We start from the raw sequence: 20,284 nt of genomic DNA on the forward strand, positions 1-20,284 counted from the left end.
CCATTGCACATTATAAAGCCACCATGCTGTGCTTTATGGACTGACATATGTTGTCACTGCTAGTGTCCTTAAGGCCCTAGACACAGGGCTTGTGCTTTATATATCCATCTGACCTTTCCTCTTCACCTTATCTGTGGCTTGCCCTTAGAAGGTACACAACAGACTTTGGTTGAACTGTAAATTTGCTCAATCCAACAGAATACCCCAGCTTTCGGAGACACCCCAGGCAGGGTCTGGCAGTTTTATATATGAGGTGCCTAACTCAATCAGACAGAAATGAATGTACCAGGTCCAGACTCTCCTAAGACAAGCGACTGTGGCCAAGGCTCCCAGGAACAGTGCTGCAGCTGGGTACCAGCTGAGCACCTAAACACAGATTCCTCAGGGTTCCTGAAAAGGTGCACAGGCAGGAATGGGACTTTTCATTAAAAGGATGTGCCTTAACAAAAATCTGGATACAGATGTTTGTGAAACACTCAGAGGAGGGCACTCACTACCTAGTTCCACGTTGGGACCTTCTTAGACTAAGGTGTTTTAATTAAGGAGCTGTTCAAATCTGGGTCACCTGAACTTCCAAACCCCCAAATGATTGAGGCTTTCAATGAGCATATCTGGCTAGGGTGCGAACAGCTCAAGCAGGCTCTAGCGCTATAGAGCAGAGTTAACAGCTTGGGTTCTGGAGTTGGGCAGGCCTAATCCCACTAGTCCCAACTGACTGCCCCGAGTCAAATGCATTGATCCATGCATATCCCAGTCTCTTTCTCTGTGAAATGGGGAAGTGACTGTACCCTCATCTCACAGAGGCCTCTGACATGGCAATGAGCTACTGCCCGTAGAGGGCTTGGTACAGCCTCCAGCACACAGCAACTGCCCACGAGTGCTTGTTGTTGTTAGGATGCTGCTGCAGATGCTTCTCCCCAGGCTTTCTGAAGTGAGGGGGTGATCCCACTTGGAGTAAATTAAGTCTCCATAATCTAGCATGAGCCAGAGATTACAGGTGAACTTGTTTTGCTTGAGAGGGTGTGAAGAATACAATCAGGAAAGAGAAGAAAATGATGGCTGAATCCAGGTATTTCTAGACCACATGGGCTAGCAAATGCTCCAATCTGGATTTTACAAAGGATTTAAGAACAGGCAGTGGAAAGGGGTGGGGGTGAGCTGGGACCAGAGTGAGGCAGTTAGACAGGTTTTTCCACCTCATAGACCTTGGTGCACAATATAAACTATCTCATGACAATAACTACACCTCTAGCTCTCAATTTGTCACCCCGAGATTAGAACTAAATAATAACAGTGAGTGAAGGCAGGTCCCAGTTTCTAACCCTCGGGAGTTGAGAAGCCAGATGCCTGCTGGCTGTCCTCCCATCGGCTTTTCCTAAGTGAGGGAGGGCCAGAGTGAGGAAGGTCTGAGAAATCCCTATCCTCAAATGCGCTGTACTCTTCAAATCCGGTAAAACTGTAACAGGCCTCTTCAGTTAATGAGTGCAATGGACGCTGGGGACCTGCCTTTTAAAAAATTTACTGGCAACAGTCAGAAGGACGGGGACACCAGCCTTGCACTTAGCAGTGTTAAGGAGGCATTTACAGGAGCTTGTGAAATGTCTGCCTCCATCTATGAACTCAAATCACCCTGAGAAGTTGAAGGAAACCACTTCTAGTGTGTGAGGGGCAGGGAGAGAGGGGTAGTGGTAAAAAACCATCTAGTGTGAACTAGCGAACTATTTCAAGAAGGAAATCAGCAAAGAAGAAGGCCAAGCTATTTATGATGACACTGCTCTTTTCAGGTAATTTACAATGTGCATGAAAGGTTTTGCCGCCAGCAGCACCTGCTTTTAAGTGGCACCCAGTGTGTACCAGCAGAGAACATTTCCTGGAGAAGCAGGGCTTTATTTATTCAGAGGGGCAGCAGAGGGCGATGCGGCAGGATAGAAGCAAGCTCATTGCTACATGGTGTGTTTCTTTTGTGGAGATGTTTACCATCTGGTTCTTATACTGCGAACATCTAGGCTCTTGTTTGTTTTATCCTAATCATTAGAAAAAGTCTCCTAGGACCTTGCTACTCACAGTGGTTCCAGAGGCCGACAGCTCTTCACTGGGAGCTGGTTAGAAATGCAGATCTTGGGCTCCCCAGACCTGCTGAATGGGCACAGACATGGAACAATATCCCCATGAGTGCACACGAAAGCTTGAGTGGCCCTGCTCCAGGGCAAATCTTGCAGACATGCAGATTCTGAAGAATGGATTCCTCCCAGGCTACTTGTTTAAGAAAGTATTCTCATGCACCAGTTGTGTCAGACTTTCAGGGAAAATAAACTAAGGGGAGGGAGAGTTTGCAAATTCTCATTCTTGTTGATTTCATAAAAGCAAATTATAGGACAGAAAGGCTCATCAATTCCTGGGAGCTCACTGGGTATTCATCATCATTATAACTTGGTCTTCATGGGTTACTCAAGTATATTTCTTCTTTTCTCTTTAATTATGAGTTTTATTTTTATTTTTCTGGAAGGAGGACTGATCAGTGACATAACCTGTGACTCAAATGCACCCCTTTCCCATCTTGACTGGTCTCTAGTCACCCCCACTCCCCTCCCCCACCTGCCATCACAGGCACCACAGCTATGCTCCTAGCCTCCGAGCATCACCTGCTGGGCTGCCTGGGACCCACCCCCTTCTGCTTCCACCATCTCCATTAACCTGCCGCTCCGTCTGGGCTTTATCATCCCAGTCTCCTTCACCCTGCAGCTTGGTTGTGATGTCTTCTGCTTGCCCTTCCCCAATCCCCTCTCTTCCCTTTGTCACCAGGCCCTGAGCTCCAGAAGGCTGACATGTGGTAGGGAGGGACTTCATCAATGGCCCTCTTCTCTCGTAGCAAGAGGGGAGTAGGGTTAGGACACTGGGTCCCTGGGATCACTCTTCAGGGTCCGTCTCTACATAGGGCTCTCTCAGGTTCTGGTTACAGCTCCCTCCTCTGGTCCTTGCAGGCTGGCTGCCACGCTTACACCTCTGTACATGATCCCTTTATTAAACTCTCCTCAAATTACCCAAGTGAGTGTGTTATCTGTCTCCTGGGCCCCGACATACAACTCTGCTACCCTATATACACCTCACACTCTTGAAGGCCCCAGTGGCTTCTAAAAGGTACATCCAGTGGCCATTTCTTTTTCCTTCTTCCTCTTCCTGTTGGATCTGATGGACAGTTCCCCTTGCATGCCCCCCAACACACCCTGTCAGAATACCTGAAATAACTCATGTTGCTCTCTCGACCCCCTTCCAGGCCATTACCCCTTACCCCCTCCTCCACCCTGACACTAGCTTCCACCTGCCTTCAGCTCACCCCCACTCCTTGTCAGAGAGTCTCATAATTGTGCAGTTGGGGTCAAGTCCTTAGACCCCCGGGTCTAATACAGTGCAGGCACTGAAACCTGATGAGAAGCCTGCAGCTCACCTGGCTGGTTTACAATGTGGGGCACATCTGTCCCTCCATGTCCTCTCCATCCACGCCCCACCTCTTGATTCTCTCATGATATTCTCTCATCAGCCTCCTTGATGGCTTCTCCATTGCAGTCTCTCACTCTAGTGGCAAATAATTAGTCTTAGAAACACTGTTGAACATATCACGCACCAGCTCAAAACTGCTTGGCTTCCCAGTTTGCACAAGTCCCTGGCCCTGGCATGCAGTGGAGATGTCCCTTTCTAGCTGTAGGGCAGCCTGCAGCCTCCTCTCACCTGTAGGAATGAATCTTCCTCCGCAGCTCCAGTGAGTCACTGGAGCCCACCCAAGCCTCTCTGATCTGTCCCAATCTTAGGCATCCTTCTGGAGCCCAGATCTAGCCTGGAAAACCCTAGGGGGCTCTTCCTGAGACTTCCTACAGTCCTGTATTTTCTGTCCCATTTATCATTAAACAATTAATCATGTCCTACTTTTGGCTGCCTTGAACAGCTACAAAAGACACCCATTTAACCAGCCCCTGTCTAAAGCCCAGTCAGACTGAAGGTCTCTGGAGACACAATTTTTTAATTTTGTGTAGCTCTTTATCTCTAAGCATCTAGCAGAATGAGATAGAAACAGAAAGCATACAAAGACAGAGTATGATCTCTGTTTTACAACAGGGGCATAAATGAATAAAAGATGGCAAAGCCCGTCCTGGAGTCTCTTAATGCCCTGTGCATCAGAGAAGGGGCAGTGAGAGTCAGCCCCACCTCTGTTGGCCTCCAAACCACCCAAAATGAGGTTTCCAATTTCTGGTTTCAGTTTTCTATATAAATCTGGCCTCATTACAACTGATTATTGCAAATTCTACTTAAATGTAGGTTATGATTTACAGATGTTTTTCTCCAAAGATGCTGAAGTGTTTCTATATCCTGATCCTCCTAGGGGATCTTCATGTGAGGCCAGTGACATCACCTCTGTACACAGGTGCAAGCCACACTGCCAACATCTTACCTGGAAGCTTGTAGTCACTCCCCAACTGGCTGCCTCTGCTCACCCTCCCCCAGTCTAATCCACTTTCCCCATTGCAGCACAAGGTATTTTTTTAAAACAGAAAAGTTTATCCTGTCATTCTCTGCCACTCTAACCTTCCGTCCCTCCCATGAGGATGGCTCACTCTTCTCCAGCTCCCCCTCCATCCCCCTCTACCTGACAGCCTCAGTAACCTGACCTTCAGGTTTCTGCCTAAATGTCACTTACTACCTATCCACATGCCCACCTGCCTGTAAGACATTAACGAAGGGGCAGAGGTTTTCACCTAATCCCTCTGCCTCTGGTGCAGAGCAGCATTCCTAGGCAGAGTAGGTCCCCAGGGTGCCAGCTTCACTTTCCTTATGACAAAAACTAGTGATGGAATTCGGAGCCAGCTGAGTCATTTGAAGGGGCCTATTCTCTGACACATCAGAAAGTCTCATTCTTGACTCAAATCAATCTGAGCTATAATGCCCAGGAACAGCTACTCTGTCCCTGCTATAGAGTCCTCGGCTGGCGAGGAGGTGACGAAGTCAGATATAGCAGACACCTCTTCACAGGCTCTTTCTGACCTCACCAGAGAACCACTGAGTAGCTCTGGAGAAGTTACTCAGATGATGGGCTTTCGTCTCCCTCTTTCTCTTCTCTTTACTTTTATCGTGGTAAATGTTATATATATAACATAAATATTACTATTGTGACCATTTCTGAGTGTCAAGGTCTGTGGCCTTGAGCGCATTCACATTGCTGCAGAACCATCACCACCATCTAACTCCATAACGTTTTCATCTTCCCAAACTCTACCCTGTAAACAATACCTTCCCACTCGCCACACCACAGCCCTCAGTAGCTACCATTCTACTTTCTGTCTCTGAATTTGACTACTCTAGTACCTCATGAGTGGAACTGTATATTTGTCCTTTTGTGACTGGCTTATTTCATTTAACATAAGATCTTCAAGGTTTATCCATGTAGCATGTGTCAGAATTTCCTTCCTTGTGAATAATATTCCATTGTACAAACAGGCCACATTTTGTTGATTCATTCATCTGTCCATGGACACGTGGGCTGCTTCCAGCTTTTGGTTTTCCCTCCTGTACAATGGATTAAATCTTAATCTGCTTTAAAGACAAAAGCAAATACCACTTCCCCCAGCCAACTGTAGCAGGGGCTGCCCCGTCCCGTCCCCCGGCACCTGCTGGGTCCACCCAGGGCTTTGTGTGCACTTGGACTCTCGGCCTGAGGCTGCCTTGGCCTGCAGGGGGCAGGCTGGAAGTGCCTGTACATTAACAGTCCAGGAGCAGCCTAGACCCACTGACTGTGGGGAGCTGGTGTATGAACGCCCCACCTAGCTCCCTCACTCCTCGGAGGCTGCAGTGACTTACTCTCCAGTGAATTCTGCTGTCCTGGCCTCCCTCCTTCCCTCTCTCACTTCCCCTCTCCCCTAACCAGCGCTGCCTGGGCCTACCTCTCAGACACACAACTTATACTTCTAGGGGAATCCAAACTAAGATGCTAATCAACCATCCAAATATCTTATCCCTCCCTTCACACCCTCGTCTCCACCCAAGGTACTGAGGGCAGCACCAAGCACACACATGCACTGAGACATAGAGGGGACATACAATATGGACTCTCTGGTTTGAGAACCTCGTTGTTCACCTGAAATGGCAACAGCTCCCTGCCCCACGCAACAGCAAGCTGCAGGGCAGCTGTCTCAGCAGGGGATCCTGACCCAAATCAGCTGAGGAGGACCCCTTCTGAGGGCTCCCAGCTCGTGATGGCAGCTGTGGGTTCTTGCTGAGACAAACCAAGTTGCCCTCCTGGCTCATGGCTGGCTTAACTTCCCAAATGTACCAAGTAGTGTCTCCACATGCTGGGTGAAGCTACAACCATTCCAAGGCTGTCTCCTCTGGCAGAGACCTGATGGGCAGTCAGACCCATAGGGAATCTGGCTCCTGTAGGGACGCTCATCCTGCCCTCCTTCTGAGGACTGTGTTAGCCCCTTTGTGCCAGTGCAAGGACACATCACTCTCTTACCCATGTTTAGGCAGCCAAGGGGAGAAGCAAACCAGGGGGAGGTATTGACACAGACTAAACACCAAGTTGTCCAGGCCCAGCTGGTACCTGTCGCCACAGGGACAAGACCCGCTCATAGGATGAATGCAGAGGCTCAAGTTTAACTCTGCTCCTTCTTCTGCCTGCCTTACTTTCTCCCTTCTGCAAGGCCCGTTCTGTCACACTGACCCTTTCCTGAAAACTGCAGAAGATGCAATGACCTAGCTACAGCTCTAGTAATAACACAACAGCAAGAGAGAGACAGTGGGACTTTTAAAAGAATGAATGAATGAATGAATCGTCATGGATCATGTTATTCTCCATCTTGATTCTGGTATTTGGAGGATGACTTCTCACTGGTTCAGCTGAGAACCTTTGCTTAGACCTGCTGTGGTTATAGGGCTTGTGGACAGTTTTGTTTTAAGAAACAACCATTGATTACAAAATGGAGTTTACTAAATTCCACAAAGCTCTGTGCCTCTACTTCTCCATCAGCTCACAACTTGTTCCAACCTGACCACCAAAGCCAAGAGCAAATATTTGTTTATTTAACAAATATTTGTTGAATACCCACCCTCTTGATATATTATGCTAGAGTCTATATTTAAAAAAAACTGATGATAAGGAGGGACCTGCCTTCTGGGAGCCTCCAGTCTAGTAACAGACAGAATAGCAAGAACCCAACAACCACAGCACTAACCGTGTGTCAGCTGCTGTTCCAAATGCCTTATATCTACTAACTTCCTTAATCCTCCCAGCAGCTTTTGAGGAAGGTACTATCACTCTTACATCACAGAAGAAGGGAACAACTGACCTCACTGCTTCCAATCACCCAAAGACACTTGGCTATCCAGTGCAAACCAGGCTAGCTCACATTTTTAACCCCTATGCCATACAAACTGCCCAGAAGCCCAACCTGGGGGGCGATCTGTGCATTTCACATGGTCACTGTGCTCTGAGTCAGTTCTCTCCCTTTCTGAGCCTCAGAACAGAGCTGTCTGCTGTCTGTCACAGGGAAGCCACATGGAAAAATGAACGTCTGCTCACCTTTCTGAACATGCCACGTTCTGCTGACCCCTGTTCACAGCAGTTTTGCATGAATAATGGCTAAAGTCAAGGTTTTGATGGAGACAAAAAAAAACAAACAAAAAAACCCAGACATCTTATGAAATGTTAATTAGGATGTGGGAGGGCTCTGAGTTTTGACAGAGGTTTTTCTTGCCATAGAGGGCAAGTCCCTGCCATCTTGCTTCTATGAGTCACTGAAATAGCCTTAGCCCCAACTCCTTCTATAATTTATACACATTGAAGTGCAAGGTTGCAATAGAATATAACACATGTCTAGAGAAATATCCATTCATATATGCATGCATGCACATGCCTTCTATTTGGATTGGGTTTTCTATAAATAAATTTTTTAAAAAATATGGAATGCTTCACGAATTTGCATTTCATCTTTGCGAAGGGGCCATGCTAATCTTTTTTGTATCATTTATTTGGGTTGTTTTAACACAACCTGCACATTCCCTATCTTACAGAGGAAAAGACATGGACATTCCAGCCAGGTACTGTGCCTGGTACTTAGAAGGACACAGATGGTTAGTCAGGGCCGGACTCTGACTTGAGCTTCTCAGAATCTAATAATGAGAAAGAAAGACCACTGGAGAAGTCACTTTCAGACACTTATGAGAAGGGTGCTTGTTAACATTCAAAAAATGGAGCTGGTGGGGCTGCCAGGAGTAGAATGAGGGTGACTGGGAGTCAGGGAAGGCTGCCCAGAGGAGGAGACTGCTACCTCGGTCTGGAACACTAAGAAGAAATAATTTCCAGTTTGAAAATAAAATCAAAACTGTATGCAGGGAAACAGGCTGATGGGGAAGGGGCATTTCCTAGCCAGAACGGATGAGACAGGGGCTCAGGTAAGGAGCTTTGGAGCCAGGAGGCTTAGGTTTGGACTTTTACCCCTACTTGCTGGGCCTAGGACCTTGAGCAATTAATCATTTCACCTGTCTCCTTACCTACAGAAAGATGACTGCAGGCTATCTCATTTAATTCTCATTACAAAGACCTTGGCCCACCCAGGACCCGTTCAATAAACTGCTTATTACAGTGGTTCACAGACGTTTTGCTTATTTTCTGCCACAACGATGTCAGTTTGCCTCTAATCCAATGTCGCAGAGTTCTGCAGTGCCCTTGGCTCCCGGACTAAGACTTGAGATGTGAGTGAAGAATAACTCTTGTTTTCTGCATACACTGTCCATGTTCCCTTAGAATAATATATGAGAATAAATAGTTGCTTATGTGCTACCACAAAGAGGCAGGAAAAAATCAGAAGGCTCTGGGAGAGCACAGGAAAAGTATATCTTCCATGAGTTTAGGAGCCTGTAATTTAGGTGGTTATATCCTTTGAAGGAGGTGCAGTAGGGTGGGGTGGGGAGGCTGGCTTGGGGGAAAAGGAAGTTTCCACCAAACTGTGGTTAACTGTAGTGAACAACAGAAAACTGAGAGGAGAAGCTCTGTTTCAGGAAACAATTCACAAATAAATTGCCAATCAACACAGCTCCAACTCCATGGCAAACTCCTCTTCAAAACAGTGAAGGAAAAGAACAAGGGAAATTTATAAGCTTTTTTTCCTGGGCGTATATCAGCCTATGTTTTTGGCAAGCAGTAGTGGAAAATAGGTGTCCTGCATGCTTCTGTAACATTTTCCTCGTATTAGTTCTCTAACTTGCTTTCTGCCCCTCCCTACTCTCGGAACATTCAATCTATTTTGTGATCCTGACGTGTCTAGTGACCCAGGCTTGCGTGAGCCTTGCTTAGAATTTTAACTACAGTTTTCTTCCTGACTTTTCATGGCTTTTAAGTTGCTCTGGATTTCCTGGCCCCTCATCCTTGGCATGAAAGAACATGAGGCCTCTTTACCTAGAAGGCAGCACAATGAATCAGCAGCAATGCTGATGATGGAAGGCCCAGGGACCAGATGGCTTTTAAGACAGGCCTTCACAAAAGGAAGTGGAGGAGAATGACAGGGAAGGTACAGGAGGGTAACCTTCCTGTATTTCAAAGTTTCAAAGGCACAGGATTTGAGGCTCCTGGAAGGTACTTAATAGAACAGTGCTTCTCAAAATGTAATGTGCACATGAATCACCTGCAGATTCTGATTCAGCAGGTCTAGGGTGTAGCCTCAAATTCTGTGTTTCCAACAAGCCCCATGGATCACACTTTGAGTGGCAGGATTCTAGATGACCTAATTCAATCATCTCATTTTTTAGAGGAAGACACCGAGATTCAGAGGGGGAAAATGACTTAGGGAAGGAAGGTCACAGTAAGAAGTAAGTTGAGTCTAAAAGCTGAGTCTGTAATTCCTGGTCACAGTGCCCTTTCAAAGAATTAAACAGTCACAGAAATGATGGGGGTGAGGGGTTCACCCTCCCCTCACAGTCTGCCTTAGGTAGGATGTCACTGGAGAGATTGCTCAGTTTTGAACCCTAGTAGGTGACCTGAAGAACCTAAACCCTAAAGCAGGTAATGTAAAGTTCAGAGTGACTGATCTCTCTATGCTGAACCTGTTTATTTAACTTATTTATTCAACTTTGATTCTTGAAAGAATCAAAGAGGACGCTTAGGGCCAGGGGATGCAAGCTGTCTCCCATTACCTGTGGTCACACAAGAACAAGGCTGCAGATTCTGCAGGAATGTGAACCTCCTGCTTTAATAAGAAGACATTTGGGCCAGGCGTGGTGGCTCACGTCTGTAATCCCAGCACTTTGGGAGACTGAGGTGGGTGGATCACTTGAGGTCAGGAGTTCGACACCAGCCTGGCCAACATGGTGAATCCCTGTCTTTACTAAAAATACAAAAATTAGACAGTCATGGTGGTGGATGCCTGTAATCCCAGCCACTCAAGAGGCTGAGGCAGGAGAATCACTTGAATCTGGGAGGCAGAGGTTGCAGTGAGCTGAGATCTAGCCTCTGCACTCCAGCCTGGGTGACAGAATAGGACCCCGTCCAAAAAAAAAAAAAAAATTGCATGACACTAATAATGCCACCATGTCTGATTTGGGTAACAGATAGTAAGAGGCTTAGCTTCTGGAATAGTCTGTCACTCCAAATGGAAATGGGTCAGCAGGCAAAGTGACTTAGTAGCTCCCAAATGAGCTCACCCTCCAGCCCCACCCTGCTGTTGTCCAGGCCCAGGCACAGGAATCTGAATTTGTGTTCAACTTTCCAGCTGATTTGAATGTCCACCTAGTTTTAGGAGCCAACAGATTAGATGACCCCTCAAAATTGCTATTTGGTCTGGGATGGACAGCCCTGGAGATGACGTTGCTCACGTGATGAGGGGCGTTAAGGAGGCATCATGAAGGGTGAAGCCAGTGGCCCCTTCCCAGAGTTACTGATGCACTCACAGCGTGGCTAGGGATCCCTGCCCCATCTGAGAAGGACCAGCGCCACTCAAGGAGGGGCCAACAACGAGCAGCCATGGTTATGAGAAAGACTATCTGTATAGTTCAGATTTTATTAGAAATGAAGAAAGGGAGCAAGACTGAGGTTGTGAACTCAGTGTGAGGGAGGCATTTTTGGAAAAAACATAGAAGAGCTTTTGAGAATTGAATGAGAAACATTTAATGTGGGACAGATTTTCTCCGAAAATGTGAGCAGCCTGGTGGGTGAATTCTGTGCCCTGTGAAGCATATTGATGAGGACAATGTATGGAGGAGGGGGCCCCAGGCTCTCCAGCTGCCTGCAAGGAGGGAAAAGCTCCACCAAATGAGCCTCTGGAGATGAGGGGCTGTGCTAGGGGGAACTACTGGCCCTAATTCTTACCCTCCTCTCTGTGTTCTGTCACATGCCTTTGCACTTCCTTCCTGTCATGTGCCTTTGCTAAAGAGGGGAGAGGACCCTACTTCTGTGCTCCATCTTTAGGTTGGCCACAGAACTTACTTTGGCCAATAGAATTTGGCAGATGGATGGTGTACCAGTCTGGAGCCGACGTCTCAAGAGACCTCAGTGAAAAGAAGAAGCTTTCACTTGCCTTCATGCTCCTCTACTGCTGTCACGAGTAGAGCTTGTCTACCCTGCTGGTCCATGGGGAATGAAGGCCATGAGAAGCACAACCGCCCAGCTGACCCACAGACTTTTGGGGAGGGACAGAGCCCAGCCTGAAGCACAGGGGCCCAGCTGAGCCAACCCTGGACCAGCTGAGCCCCAGCTGCCCTGCAGCCCTGGAATAACACTTGAGGGCTGTGGAAGCCACTGAGTTCTGGGGGTTCCTAATGCAGCCATGGCTAACGGTACAGTTGCCGAGGAGAAGTGGCAACTAGCATGAACCTCACTTGGCAGCCAAGTCGGCGCTGCTCAGGGCAGCTCATTACTCCAGAAGACAGAACACAGCTGATAATCCAGAGGACAGGACAGCTTTAGGAACGAATCCTTGCTGAGTCCAATTTCGTGATCCTTCTCTGACTTTCAGCCCTTTGCTCACAATTCCTATACAAACTAAAAAGAGAAACTGGACTTTTAATCATGGTGGCTGGCTGGAAAAAGTGACACTTTTGCTAATAATAAACACACAATCGTTAATGCTTTGCCATGTCACATGCCCTTCACTCAGGTCTCCTGGTGCTCCCTACACACTTACTCATTCATCATCAGGAGGCCTGAGGCTTCTGCTCACTCAGCAGCACAGACAGGCAGCTAACTCTTGGCCTGAGGGACCTTTTCGCAGGCTCCGGAGTTAAAGGTTTTCTCAGAGGGAAGGAGGACAAGGAATTACCCATGGTCTTGTAGAAGAAGCAAGGCACTGACTGTAAATAATTTCCTATCCATCCAACTGGCTTGCCATGTCAGAGCCTGGGTTGGGTCTTAATCTTCTACTTCTTTCCGACTGTGTTATCTTAGGGAAATCAGATTTTCCAAGCCTCAGTTTTCTTAACATAAATCCTTAAGAGTTGTTGTTGGCATTACAGATAATAACTACATAGGAAAAAGCTGACCCTGTGCTTACACATGTAGGTGCTTAAGTGTGGGAAGTAAGAAAGTTCCTCTTCAAAGTTTCCCTTGTTGTTAAAGAATAAGTCATAAATGTTAGAAACAATAATTTGTTTTAAAGACTTTCTTCAAAGCCTTCTGGCTTTTTGCTAGTAATACTTTGTTAAGCCCTATCCTTTGTAGCTGTTAGACATGCTCACAGACATGTAGTACATTCTATGTCCTTGTACTTTGACCAAGATATCTGTGCTGGACGTGCTCACAGGTATGTCCCTGTTCACAGCCTATGCCCCTTCCTCATTTAGACTTCCTTTTTGTTCTCCATTGCTTTACCTGTTTAGAAAAGTTTTAAGTTGTTAGCCAATCAAGTTTAGTTTTGGATTGTGAGGTCTGGCTCCCACCAACAGAGATCAGACACAGCAGTAAGGACAACCCCAAATGCATAAAGGATAAATATGTCTGCCGTTCCTTTGTTTATTGTACTCTTGTGGCAAGATGGCTGGTGAAGGTGCCCTTCCTGCAGGAAGTAAAGATTGCCTTGCTAAGAGAGCCTTTGTCTCAGTGCTGATTTTTCTTTGCAGCACTGAGCATCTGTTTCCAACATCAAGGGTAGCTATTCTGTTTATCAGAACACAGAGTAAGCAGGGTTGCCATGTGCAACTGTGTAGGGTGTTAACTGCACAAAGACTCCTGGCCAAGGAGGTAAATGGGGCTGAAATCCATCCTCAGCCCCACAGACTTAGTCTTGCCTCCTGTGTGGCTTGCTGCTGTCCAGAAAGAGGGGTTCCTGTTTCTAATTTGCACAAAGGGTACATAGCAGCCCTAAGAGAAAGTCCAGGGTATCAAAGGTTAAAGATACGTTTGTGTTGAAACTTCTCTGAAAGAAAGTGAAAAATGATCACTTTACTCAGTGACTTGCAAATAATTACACAGCTTAACAAAATGTTGCCAGTTAATTTTCCATTTGTCCTAAAGATTTCAACTCAGTAAGTCTGAAGAGAGGCCTCAGAAACTGCACTTGCAGTCAGCATTCTCAGTGTTGTTTATATAGATCTAGGATTGAGAACCACTGTGCTGTTTTGGGTCCCCTTGACCCAGGCCTGGGCTCTCTGGATGCAAGAGCAGGTCCATCAAATGAACAAATAGGAAATCATCTCCAGCAGTTCAAGTGTAAGTTTCAGGGTTAAAAATCCAGAAATATCCCCTGTGTCTTGTTAACAAGAACTTTAGTGGACCAGGGCCTCCCAGTGGTTGGGCTGGGAAAGGCCGTAGCATTAAAGGGATGTATGGCAAAAGGGGTGCATGGCAGCTTGGGAGGTGGCCGGGCCCTGACAAGGAGCCTCTGATGCACACTAATGATAGGAAAGAGCCTGGCCACTGAAGGCAATTACAGAGGATGAAGCATCACACAAGCCAGCCAGGCGGGGGAGTGCAGGGGGATCTTATTATCCCCTCTGTCTTGCTTAATAGGAGTTAATAGTTGGAAGGGAATAAAAGAATGGTGTGTGAAGTTTAGTGCCAATACAGTCTAATATGCATGCTATGTTTTTATTTCAAAGAGGATAAAGGCCCAAATTTTATACTGAAAACAAATGTTAAAAATTAATTATAAAGAAGACACCAGAGGGCCTCAAGCCTGTTCCCTGGGTGACTGATTAAATGCCTGCCTCATTTAGACTGGTATAAACCCAATCTCTTGGAAGAAGGCCAAAACTATTTGCCAACGTCCACAGAGACTCTCCAAGAAAATGATCCTGATGCCAGGAAAGAGAAAAACATACTCACCACTGCTGCCCGGAGCCAGCCACCACCACAGGGTGGAATCTAGTCATGGGCAGGAACGAAGAATGCTGCTGCAAGGTCAACATGGGTCAAGAGCATCCCTCATCACCTGAAATTGATTATCAATGAACCAAACAAATGAGGCCATCCAGGCCTGGGAGAAAAGCGGTCGAAAGAGTTCCTTCTCTCTGCAGGCTCTGAGTGGGGGAGGTGGGGGCTTTTAAAAAAAAATCCCTGGATTTTGTGTGGTTTGAGAATATCTTCCCAATTCTCAGGATGTGCAAGTTCTAATTGAAAATTTTAGAGCAGGAATTAAGCCAATGACTCCATTATCCTTTGAATTTTAAAATTACAGTTTAATGGCAAGATAATATTTTCTTGTTAAAATAAAACAAAAAGATTACCAAAAATGCTGACATCCCCCTTCACTACTACTCACTCCCAAACCCTAGTTCTTCCTTTTGCTTCAAAGGTAATTGCTGTTGGCAGTCTGGTGTGGGTCCTTTCAGACCCACAGAAAACAACATATAAACACATAGAACTGTTTTGTACTCTTTTTCCACTGATGATATCATACTGGGCATATTTTTTGCAACTCACATTTTTCATTAAACCACAGGTCTCAGAAGTCGATTCGTGTTGGTACATATGCTAATTGCTGCACAGTATTCCAAAGTATGTATACAATTACTCCACATTCCACAGACAAAAAGCCCATGTTTCTTAGGCTGGTATTTAGGGATATTCATAATAGGGTCCTAACCTACATTTTCTACTTTATTTCTCCCACCGCTGCACCCTACCCCCACTTCCAAGTAAACTATGCGCAAACCAAAAGGAGCCATTTGCAGTTTCCCCCAGGGAAAGGGCAGGCATCTCCATGCAGGGCTATCTGTGTCCTCCGACCCACATCCTGCAAGGTCAGCTCCCAGCCGGCAGTCATGACATCTTCCTTGTGACTTCTAGTTTACTTTATATGCCCTTGTATAGGGTCCTTACCACCATTGCTGGGCATTCAAGTAATCCAAGGATTATTCTTACCTTTCCTTTTTAGTCATGAACTCCTTGAGGGGAGGAGTGTGTACCAGAGATACAGCAGGTACTTGACAAACTGTTGTTGAATTTTTTTAAAAAAGAAGCAAAATCTTACACTGATTCTCTACATTGCTACGGGGAGGAGGAAGAGCAAAAGCTCAACTAGAATTGACTAGGGATACAAGATTGTCGTTTCATCCATCTGAAGGGCAGCAGAATATGCCACCCCAAAATATGCCTCTTTGGCACATGATGATTTTGAGCTAAAGGCCATTGAGAACAACCAATGCTGGCAAAGCTCTAAAAAGAGGGCGCAAGTTTTTCTTTTGTAAAGGAAATTTACACTTGCAAGGAAAGTTTCCATTTGTAAAAGATGTTTTCCTCTTCCTGGAAAGGGAGAGGAGTTAATTTATATGCCCATGCATAGGGTCCTTACCACTGCTGCTGGGCATTCAAGTAATTAAAGGCCTATTCTTACTTCTCCTCTTTAGTCTGGCCTTCCCAGTCCAGAATTCATAAGCCCCTTTTCCTTTGTTTAGCCTATGATGTTTTACAAGGCCAAGCTCTAACCATTCCTCTGGTTACTCCTCGCTGGGTGCACCCATGTGTACACCAACAATACATATGTTAATAAATGTCTTCTTGTTTTTCTCTTGTGAAACTGTCATTTGCCAGTTTAATTTACAGGGCACCAGCTGGAGACTCTAAGATAAGGGGAGGAAGAAACATTCTTTTCCTCCCCTACACTCATCCATCCTTCCATCCATCTTTCTATGAATCCTTCTACCCTTCCCTCTATTCTTCCTCTTTGTTCACAGCCATGACAAGGCACTCCCCCCGCCCCACCCCCAGATCTGACTGCAGGGAACTTATTGACTGACCTGCATCACGAGGTTGGAGAGACAGTGCCGGCGGTGCAGGCGCTTTGCACCCCTGGGTCACTGCAGATGTGGGACTGCAGTGATAATAATGGTAAACGTTCACTGGAGCTCATCTCTGAGCCATGCACCAAGAGCGTGCCACTTCCAGGAATTCCCTAAATGGTGGACAGCCTTCCCCTTTCCATGGTGCTTTCATTTCACTTTACAATGACTCAGGAATGGAAAATTTCTATTTGGATCTTAAAGGATGCAACTTCATGGAGAGACCAGTGGTTTGCCTGAGGGGTCACAGTGGTGCCCACATGAACCCTTGGGAACTCAGACCGCTATGAGCTCCTGCAGCCTGAGGGAGTGGAGGCTGAACAATATTTGCAGCCCAAGAGTTGCTAAAACAAAATAGGTTTCATGATCCCTCTCAACTCCATCTGGCTGTCTCTTGGTCTTGGAAGGTACCATATGCCCAGTACAGTTTAAAAAATAGTTGGATTTAAAAAAAAAAGACTATGCATTTGGGAAAGATGGACTGCTACCCTCCTTTGAATTCTCTTAGATTCTGAGGTTCCACCCCTCCTCAGCCTACCCACTTTCAATGTTATACAACTAAGAGCTGGCGGTACAGCTCCCTCTCCCCCTCCTCCAGTGTTGGCTTGAACTGCACTGCCTAACCTCGAAGGCTGGTGATGCCTGCCCCTTGATGCTCCTGCAGCCCCATACCGAAACCGTCCTGTATCCACCTGCTTCCTGCCTGTCTCCCTAGAGGAAAGTGAGTGCCTGGGCAGGCAGAGGCAGGGGGTACCACTGTCACAAAGGGGACTCAAGATAATGTGTAGAGTGAGTGCTTGGCAATTGGGCTTCAGGCATTCCAACTGATCAGCTAAAAAAGCAGACTCAGATGGGGCTCGATGGCTCTGTAATCCCAGCACTTTGGGAGGCCAAGGCAGGCGGATCACAAGGTCAATTGATCAAGACCATCCTAGCCAACATGGTGAAACCCCGTCTCTACTAAAAATACAAATATATATATACACATGTATACACACACACACACACACACACACACACACACACACACACACATATACGTAAAAGCTGGGTGTAGTGGCACATGCCTGTAGTCCCAGCTACTCGGGAAGGTGAGGCAGGAAAATCTCTTGAACCCAGGAGGTGGAGGTTGCAGTGAGCTGAGATCACACTACTGTACTCTAACCTGTGTGACAGAGTGAGACTCTGTCTGGAAAAAAAAAAAAAAAAAGCAGATTCAGCCGAATATTTATTCAGCCAGCACTCTGGGCTGCTACCCCCAATTCTAGAAGTTGCACCCTACTTAGCTTCCCATGCCTTGTATAACTGCCCCTCTTTCTCAGGAACTGTGACTGTCCCACATGGATCTGGCAACCTTTCCAGGCCTCTGCAGGTGGAACTTATCTGGTATCCTCATTTCTCAGTTTCCCCCATATTCACTTTTGGAAAACAGGCCTTTAAAAACATTCCTGTGATATTATCAACATCCTATCAGCCATTTTTCTAATTGGTTGCTTTTTTCCTACCAGTTTCCACACATCTCCTGCTTCTGTTCCCACTCTGTCCCCACTGCTCCCCGTCTCCTCATGCCCCCGTCTCTGCCCCTTCTAATTCTCTTACCGCCTCCCATGAGCATATTCCCTGTCTCAAACCTCCTGCGTACAGGGCAGTACTGCCTGCCGGGAGGGCTCCCTCTTGCCGTGGACCTGGCTGTGGTGACTTGGCCCCAGAAGTGGCTGAGCCTCTTGGCAGTTCTTAATATACGATCAATTTTCAGGGATGCAGTCAGCATATTTTGGCAGACAAGCGCCTGAGACCCAGCTCGGGAGTTACTGGGCAGGAACCAGAAGTTTGAAGAGATTAAAACAAACACAAACAAGACCTACCCAGACTGTTTTGCTGATAGAACTGGCAGATAGAGAGGGCAGGTCTGGAGAGGGAGAGAAAAATAAACTTTCATCAATTTTGTTTTTCACACCACAACAATGGACAATGAGTGCTGGCAATTACAGCAATAACAGTAATAACAAAGAATGAAAGTTATACCAGTAAATGTAATTTCTAAATATCAGATGGATATCAGACATATTCCTGTTTTAATGCCTAGAGGGTATATTAAAATCCAGGAGAGAATCTAAAAGTAAGCAGTAATTTGTGGAGCTTTTCAAAGAAAAGAGTGAAGACGGTATTTTTAAAATGGAAGTATTAAAGTTTTCCAATAGGGTTAATTGACTATTCTAATTTTTACTTCAAGTATATAAAAACACACACAAATGTTACCCTGATCTTGATGTGGATAAGAAAATTACTTTCAAGTTTGTTTGTTTTGGATTGCTGCAGAAGCCCCTTAGTAATTTAGAAAGTGTATGTGGTGGCACCTGCCACCATACTAACCCCCAGGGGAAGTCCTGTCCCCGCCTTTTATTCTTCTTTGAGGAGACGAAGACATCACATATTCCCCAGAGGGGTAGAGGATGACAGCCACAGATCACCCTTGTCCCTCCATCATTATCATTCCAAAATGATTGAGTTTTACATGTGGCTTTCTCTGTCAGCTGAGTAAGAACTCTGGGTCTTCCCACTGTGAGGTGAGACTACTCCAAAGCATTGTCAAAATGTGTCCTGGAAGGCTGTGCTGGCATCATGAGCTACCAGCCCCTGCCTGAGCCGAGGAGTGAGTGGGTTCCAACAGGAAGCCACCTGTCAGCTTGACACGCAAAGCCAAACCAGTTATCCCTTTTTTTTTTTCTTTTGAGATGGAGTCTTGCTCTGTTGCCCGAGGCTGGAGTGCAGTGACACAATCTTGGCTCGCTGCAACCTCCACCTCCCGGGTTCAAGTGATTCTCCTGCCTCAGCCTCCGGAGTAGCTGGAACTACAGGCACGTGCCACCCAGCTCAGCTAATTTTTGTGTTTTTAGTAGAGAACTGCGGGGTTTTACCATGTTGCCCAGGCTGGTCTCGATCTCTTGACCTCGTGATCCGCCCGCCTTGGCCTCCCAAAGTGTCGGGATTACAGGCATGAGCCACCGCGCCCAGCCCTGGCTATCCTTTTAAAAGATGTCAGCATGATTTTTTCATTTATTTTGTGTTGATAAAGTAAAAACTGAACATACTGATGGTGCACAATGTCGTGTTTTGAGATACATATACATTGTGAAATGGCTTCAGCATGACAATTAATTCAGGCAAGTTTAATCTCCCCGTCCCTCCAGGCCACCAAGTTTCAGGATTCTTCTCTTTTCTATCCATTAATTCATCTCAAGTGACCCTCCTCCCCCAAGGGCTGGCATTTCTATGAGTGTGTTTATTGGGGGAAGTGGCCTTCTTTTCTAAAACAACACCCTTTGAAAGTGTAGGTAAAGGATTACTAGTACTGCTTGTGACTGCCGGGGAAGTCAGAATTATGAGCTCAGACCTTCACTGGTGTTCACTCAAGCCCTTCAACCACACAAGTTTTCAGGGACGAAATGCACGCTGGCGGTACACACGAAGGGGCATCGACGTTATGCCTGTTGTCCCATTAATCATATTTAATGCCTAAGTCTAATAATGTTATCTTTGCTCCCAGTTCCAAGAGTGTATAATTTAACCGGAGCACTTTTCCCCAAAGTGTGAATCAGGCTCATACACTATCTCTCTCAACTTCCTTTGTGCTTCTAAATTAGAAAACCAAAATGTCACTTTTCTTAGATAGAAAATCCTCTCAAGGTCAATGTAAAAGAATAAAGCAATTAACTTCCTGCGTAAACCGCAGTATGGTCGTAAGAACACCGTACCTGAAAAAGTGGTTAAAAATTAAAACCCTTTCTACAAACGACACCCCTTGTTTAAGACCCAAATAACGCATGCAGTTCTTGAGGCTCCTGTCAAATGAACAAGCAGGTAGAGGAGCCCGCTTCCCCCTCCGCTGCCAGCTGGCTGCAGGATGTGCTGTTTTTATGCTGCTGGGCACCCTGATTGGCTGTTTGATGCGGCAGATCTGTGGCTAGTTTCTTTGCTTTTCTTTCTTTTCTTCTCTTTTTGATTCTTTCAAGTTTCATAATAAATCAAGTTC

General features: G+C 46.2%; 1 long non-coding RNA gene and 1 pseudogene across 3 annotated transcripts in view; both read right to left on the reverse strand.

Moving 5' to 3' along the window:
- Nucleotides 1-20,284, reverse strand: part of LOC116564772 — a 125,740-nt gene that overhangs the window by 45,410 nt on the left and 60,046 nt on the right. The window lies entirely within an intron of this gene.
- On the reverse strand, nt 7,941-8,036 carry LOC116565070 (annotated as a pseudogene).

Source organism: Sapajus apella, unplaced genomic scaffold, assembly GCF_009761245.1.
Source record: "Sapajus apella isolate SASKATOON/1434 unplaced genomic scaffold, GSC_monkey_1.0 scaffold38, whole genome shotgun sequence".
NCBI lineage: Eukaryota > Metazoa > Chordata > Mammalia > Primates > Cebidae > Sapajus > Sapajus apella.